Below are 7218 nucleotides of genomic sequence, written 5' to 3'. Positions count from 1 at the left end.
GAAGGGCTGGTCTGAGTATTTCAGAAACTGCTAATCTACTGGGATTTTCATGCACAACCATCTCTAGGGTTTACAAAGAATGGTCCGAAAAACAAAAAACAGCCAGTGAGTGGCAGTTCTGTGGGCGGAAATGCCTTGTTGATGCCAGAGGTCAGAGGAGAATGGGCAGACTGGTTCGAGCTGATAGAAAGGCAACAGTGACTCAAATCGCCACCCGTTACAACCAAGGTAGGCAGAAGAGCATCTCTGAACGCACAGTACGTTGAACTTTGAGGCAGATGGGCTACAGCAGCAGAAGACCACACCGGGTGCCACTCCTTTCAGCTAAGAACAGGAAACTGAGGCTACAATTTGCACAAGCTCATCGAAATTGGACAGTAGAAGATTGGAAAAACGTTGCCTGGTCTGATGAGTCTCGATATCTGCTGCGACATTCGGATGGTAGGGTCAGAATTTGGCATCAACAACATGAAAGCATGGATCCATTCTGCCTTGTATCAACGGTTCAGGCTGGTGGTGGTGGTGTCATGGTGTGGGGAATATTTTCTTGGCACTCTTTGGGCCCCTTGGTACCAATTGAGCATCGTTGCAACGCCACAGCCTGCCTGAGTATTGTTGCTGACCATGTCCATCCCTTTATGACTACAATGTACCCAACATCTGATGGCTACTTTCAGCAGGATAATGCGCCATGTCATAAAGCTGGAATCATCTCAGACTGGTTTCTTGAACATGACAATGAGTTCACTGTACTAAAATGGCCTCTACAGTCACCAGATCTCAATCCAATAGAGCATCTTTGGGATGTGGTGGAACAGGAGATTCGCATCATGGATGTGCAGCCGACAAATCTGCGGCAACTGTGTGATGCCATCATGTCAATATGGACCAAAATCTCTGAGGAATGCTTCCAGCACCTTGTTGAATCTATGCCACGAAGAATTGAGGCAGTTCTGAAGGCAAAAGGGGGTCCAACCCGTTACTAGCATGGTGTACCTAATAAAGTGATTGTATATATATATATATATATATAACAAAACAGCAAATAAAGAAAGAGACATGTGCTATACCTCTGAGGAAACCACATTTGGTGGCAATACGCGTGGGGCTCTTCCAGCCCTTCCCCCTCCTGTCCGGCTTATATGGTAACTATAGTGACTGGCACTGTATTTGCTATTTTTACATTTACATCCTGACCTGTTTGTTTGTCTGTCCCTGTCCGGCATTGGTTACCAGGCCTGTTTTGCATGGTATGGTCATAGTCGCTAGTATCAATTGTTGACTTTCACTTATTAACCGTTATGATGCCAACTTAGGATATTGTGTGTAGCTTCTAGGACTGGTTATCTTTATTCATCTTTTGCATTGTGCTAGTTTTTTGTTTGTCGTCACTACTTTATATGTTACATTTGCCACCTGTGCAACTGGACAGTCGTAGGGGTTGGGGCTGGATTGGGAGGGGCATTTGGTGGGCTTTATCATATGCCCTAACCCTCCCATAGGTTTTTGTATATAGGATTTGTTTTCCTTTTTTAGATGTTTTTATGTGTTTTGTCTGGTGTACATTACTGTGTTCTGTGTATCCCAATAAAGATTGTATAGTCTTTCTTTATTTGCTGAGCTTTTTCTCATGTGTTTAGTTTATTCACATTATTGATATGTCTAGTTCCTCCTTTGTTTACTATACACAGTATGACTACCGTATATATACCCGAGTATAAGCTGAGACCCCTAATTTTACCACCAAAAACTGGGAAAACCTATTGACTCGAGTATAAGCAGAGGGTGGGAAATACATTGGTTACAGCCTCCCAGTATGTAGACAGCCCCCAGTAGTATACAGCCAGCCCAACCTTATAATAAAAAAATAAACTTATATACTCACCGTCTGGCCGCCCAATGTCCGCACGGCTCCTCTTCAATCTTCCGTCTTCTTTAAAAGCCTGCAGGACGCGGCCATGATCTCTTCCGGCCAGCAGGCGCATACTATGATGCGGCCGGTGCTGACGTCATAATATGCGCCTGCCTGCTGGGAGATAATGTCGTTGCGCCCTGCAGGCTTTTAAAGGAGACGGACGACAGAAGAGGAGTCCGCAAGGAAAAAAGAAGCGGATGCGCACGGACATAGGGGGTGAGTATATAATTTTATTTTTTTATTGACTCGTGTACAAGCCGAGGCGAGGTTTTTCAGCACATTTTTTGTGCTGAAAAACTCGCCTTATACACGAGTATATATGACTAAATGGGATCAGCAGGTCAAATGCTGTATGATACGATAGGTCTTACTCGTGAGTGAGTAAATGTATCACCTTTTAACATAAGGATACAGTTCTCACAACTCATGCAGGGGTAGCAGCCAGGTTTTAATAAAGTAGCAAGATTGTGTGTTTTTTTGACTGGTCCTATATCGTTAACAAGTTTATCACAGAAATTCTTACCCCTCTTGTATGAAAGGAGTCTCTTGAAACTCAGGGACATAATCATTTAACCGGTTGAGTATGGGCCAACGTTTCCGTATAGAGTCCACTACATATTTAGTATGTGGGCCATATGTCATTACACAGGATAATATTTTAAGATGAGTGTGTGAAATAGTCTTTGCTGACAGTCAAAAAACCACACACAAAATCTTGTTACTTTATTGAAACCTGGCTGCAACCCCAACATTAGTTGCGAGAACTTTGTCCTTGTTAAAAGTAGATACATTCGCTCACCCGGTCACAAACATATCGTATCAGACAGCATTTGACCGGCAGATCCCATTTTGTCATATATATATGTCCCGAGATCTATGTCGGGGAAACTACCACTGAGTGTAGACCAAGACTACATAATCACAGATCGTCAATTAATATCCGTAAATTAGATTTACCTGTTCCCCAATATTTTCATGAAGCAGGTCATATTCGCCAACTAAAATGGTGTATTATAGACCATGTCCCTCCCCTGAGACGGGGAAGTGGGTGATATACAGAAAATGCTGAAAAGACGAGAAATTGAGTGGATTTTTTTTTCTTTTGTGTGCATGTAGAAGTGTGAACCTAATCTATATCTTTTTATCTTCAGTTTAGGTGGTGGTCAAAATACTGGTGAAGACACTGACTACTCTGCATAGCTTAACTACTCCCTCTTCGAACATTGTCCTTTCCTTGTCTGCCTGCATTTAGCTTTGAAAATTCTTTAAAAGTAAATGTACAGGTTTTTTTCATATCTGAAGTGCGATGGTCTGAACACAGTCCAAGGATCTCCACGACATAATCAAGACGACTCATCCAGCCTCTATGCTTGTATGGAAGATACTGACCCTCTGCTACTTATGACAGACAGCGTTTCAGTACATGTACCTTTTGAAAATAGTTTATATCCCTAGTTCCGAGCTTTATCATGATATGGGCATCAGGTCGCTTAACCAAAATGGCTGCCGAGACCTCCTATCCAAGAATCCAGCGAGATGTTACCGGATTAATGTGGGTTGTTTACAGGAATACAGGAATTCAGGTATTTACCTGACTAATGAGAGATTGGTGACTTAAGGTGTGATCTTTTGCTGGAACTTTCTCAATTTTGTTTGATGCTTTATCTTTTGACAAGCGCTGATTGTATATGGGACAGTCTTTACCCTCTACAGGGTGTGAGTGTCTATATGAATTTTTATATTCACTTTTGTTCTTCCTAATGTAGTAATACTGGCGCATATTACAATATATATATATATATATATATATATATATATATATATATACATACATACACACACACACTCACCGGCCACTTTATTAGGTACACCATGCTAGTAACGGGTTGGACCCCCTTTTGCCTTCAGAACTGCCTCAATTCTTCGTGGCATAGATTCAACAAGGTGCTGGAAGCATTCCTCAGAGATTTTGGTCCATATTGACATGATGGCATCACACAGTTGCCGCAGATTTGTCGGCTGCACATCCATGATGCGAATCTCCCGTTCCACCACATCCCAAAGATGCTCTATTGGATTGAGATCTGGCGACTGTGAAGGCCATTTGAGTACAGGGAACTCATTGTCATGTTCAAGAAACCAGTCTGAGATGATTCCAGCTTTATGACATGGCGCATTATCCTGCTGCAAGTAGCCATCAGATGTTGGGTACATTGTGGTCATAAAGGGATGGACATGGTCAGCAACAATACTCAGGTAGGCTGTGGCGTTGCAACGATGCTCAATTGGTACCAAGGGGCCCAAAGAGTGCCAAGAAAATATTCCCCACACCATGACGCCACCACCACCAGCCTGAACCGTTGATACAAGTCAGGATGGATCCATGCTTTCATGTTGTTGATGCCAAATTCTGACCCTACCATCCGAATGTCGCAGCAGAAATCGAGACTCATCAGACCAGGCAATGTTTTTCCAATCTTCTACTGTCCAATTTCGATGAGCTTGTGCAAATTGTAGCCTCAGTTTCCTTTTCTTAACTGAAAGGAGTGGCACCCGGTGTGGTCTTCTGCTGCTGTAGCCCATCTGCTTCAAAGTTCAACGTACTGTGCGTTCAGAGATGCTCTTCTGCCTACCTTGGTTGTAACGGGTGGCGATTTGAGTCACTGTTGCCTTTCTATCAGCTCGTACCAGTCTGCCCATTCTCCTCTGACCTGTGGCATCAACAAGGCATTTCCGCCCACAGAACTGCCGCTCACTGGATGTTTTTTCTTTTTTTGGACCATTCTCTGTAAACCCTAGAGATGGTTGTGCGTGAAAATCCCAGTAGATCAGCAGTTTCTGAAATACTCAGACCAGCCCTTCTGGCACCAACAACTATGCCACGTTCAAAGGCACTCAAATCACCTTTCTTCCCCATACTGATGCTCGGTTTGAACTGCTGGAGATTGTCTTAACCATGTCTACAGGCCTAAATGCACTGAGTTGCCGCCATGTGATTGGCAGATTAGAAATTAAGTGTTAACGAGCAGTTGGACAGGTGTACCTAATAAAGTGGCCGGTGAGTGTGTATATATATATATATATATATATATATATATATATATATATATATATATATATACACATACATACACATATACATATGTATGTATAGCTGATACAGTTGTATTTATGATCATGTCATGTGAATGCGGTCAATGTGATGTCACATCCTGTGGGTGGATAAATACCTGCCATGTAACACTTTGTGAACTGCTTGAAAATGGCTCTATTGATGAACTGAAACATATAGCAATATGCAGCAAAGACTTACCGGCTATGGAGAGCGCTCGGCCCGCGAGCCCTCTCCATTTACCGGGACCCGACACGTGACGTACTATTATGTCACATGTCGGGAAGGGGTTAAAGAAAATCTTCTATTTGCTTTCATGCATTATGAACCAAATATACCTTGAGAATGCTGTAGCTACGCTGATGCAGGAAGGTATCTTTTTTAATCCCTGTGACAAGTGATTTTGTTGAAAAAACTACTATTAATTTATTATAAATGAGACCATGTCACTGCTGTGGCTGCTCTGGCGCTTTTCCTCTCACATGAAGTATACACTGCTTCAGAGAATGATGTAATCACTGCTGCACCATGCCCAAGCTCATATTGATTAGTCCTGTCTGGACCATTCCGGAAGCTCCGTGTAATGTGCTTATGCACGGCAGGCAGTCTTCACACAGCTTTCCCAAGTTCCTGAATTTTATAATAATTTATATAATTTTATGTTTTTTGAGCAAAACCAATCTGACCAGAGATTAAACAAGATGATTCTGCATCAGTGTAGCTCCAGCATTCTCAAGGTATGTTTGGTTCACAATGCATGAAAACAAAAAATGGTAGATTTCCTTTAATATAGCTTTATATAGAAACTTGATGTATTTTAAAATCTTTTTTAGAATTTGAAGACCTAAGATTATGACTTAAGACTAATCTATGTGCACAATAGTTTCTGGCTAGTCACCCCGCATCTTATGCCAGAGTAGAAAGTTGGCATTCCATTAATGCCACAGAATTGCAAAAATATGGAACCTATAATGGTCCTATTGGTCCTTTACATAGATGGTTTCTTTTTCACAGAGGCACTGAAAGAGAGGGACACTTGTATAGAAATAGTGGCCTGCAGAACAAGAAGGAGGAATCAAAGCGGACTTCCAAAAAATCTAGTGGACCTTAGGGTACATTCACACGGCGGTAGGAAACAGTGGCACACGGCCGCACACTCGGGAATAGATGGAGCATGCTCTAGCTTTTCCCGGTGAGCGGCATGAAACGATGTCACACGTGTGGCATTGTACCGCCGCCGGGCCACCACTGCTGCAAATTTGCAACCGCATATACATCCCCCCCAAACGGCTGTGTAAATGCAAATTGAGACAGGGTGAATGCTGCCAAAATATAAGGACAAGAGTTTGTCCTCACATACATTCATGCAGATTGCAGCACCCCTGTCTCGGTTAGAGGAACCAATGCCAGTCCTCAAGCCAGTGTTCATCCAAGTGTACAGAACAACGATTGCTCATGGATACATACGACCATATGACCCTCCAGCTTATGTGTCTATAGGCTTGTTCATACTAAAAACATGTTTTATTCCATTTAACTTTTCTTGAATCCATCATCTTCAAATTTCATCTCTCCATTGTAATTGTGTGATTAACCATTTCACAGATGAAACAAATATGCACAAATTATGTATCTATTGCTCCTTAATAGCTGTAAATGATGCACTTGTTATCCTGCAACTATAGCCTGTGTCTTGTGGATATATGAATGGTAACAGTAAAGAAGCAATCTCAACAGATGGTAAAGCTGTGGAGTAATGGGATTCACATTCTTCAGATAAGAATGATATCTGCTGTGTACAGGGAAGAGCAGTTGGTATGAGAAGAAGTTTTCTGATTGAAACTGTATAGTACCTGCCAGGTGGTCCACAGCAAAGGAACGCTTTTATGGTTAGAAAGGGAATTTGACATTGGATAGCAGGAAGCATTTGTCAGTATATAAAGCAGTTTTCAGGGACCAAATTATTATTGACCTATCCATAGTATTGGTTATTACTAGAGTTCCTTACTATTATACAAGTCATACAGCAGTAAGGGAGCTTCCCAGAAACCATCATGGAATATGAAATGCCATCAATAGGAAAAACAATTTGTTAGGCAGAAAACAAAGCCTCTATATAGCTCTGTACACAGAAAAAAAGTTATGTATTCTTAAAGAAGGTGAGTGAAAAATTAAAAGACAAAAACTGAAA

Source organism: Engystomops pustulosus, chromosome 5 (assembly GCF_040894005.1).
Source record: "Engystomops pustulosus chromosome 5, aEngPut4.maternal, whole genome shotgun sequence".
Classification (NCBI taxonomy): Eukaryota; Metazoa; Chordata; class Amphibia; order Anura; family Leptodactylidae; genus Engystomops; species Engystomops pustulosus.
The sequence above is the reverse complement of the archived record's forward strand: the minus strand, read 5'-3'. Positions refer to the sequence as shown.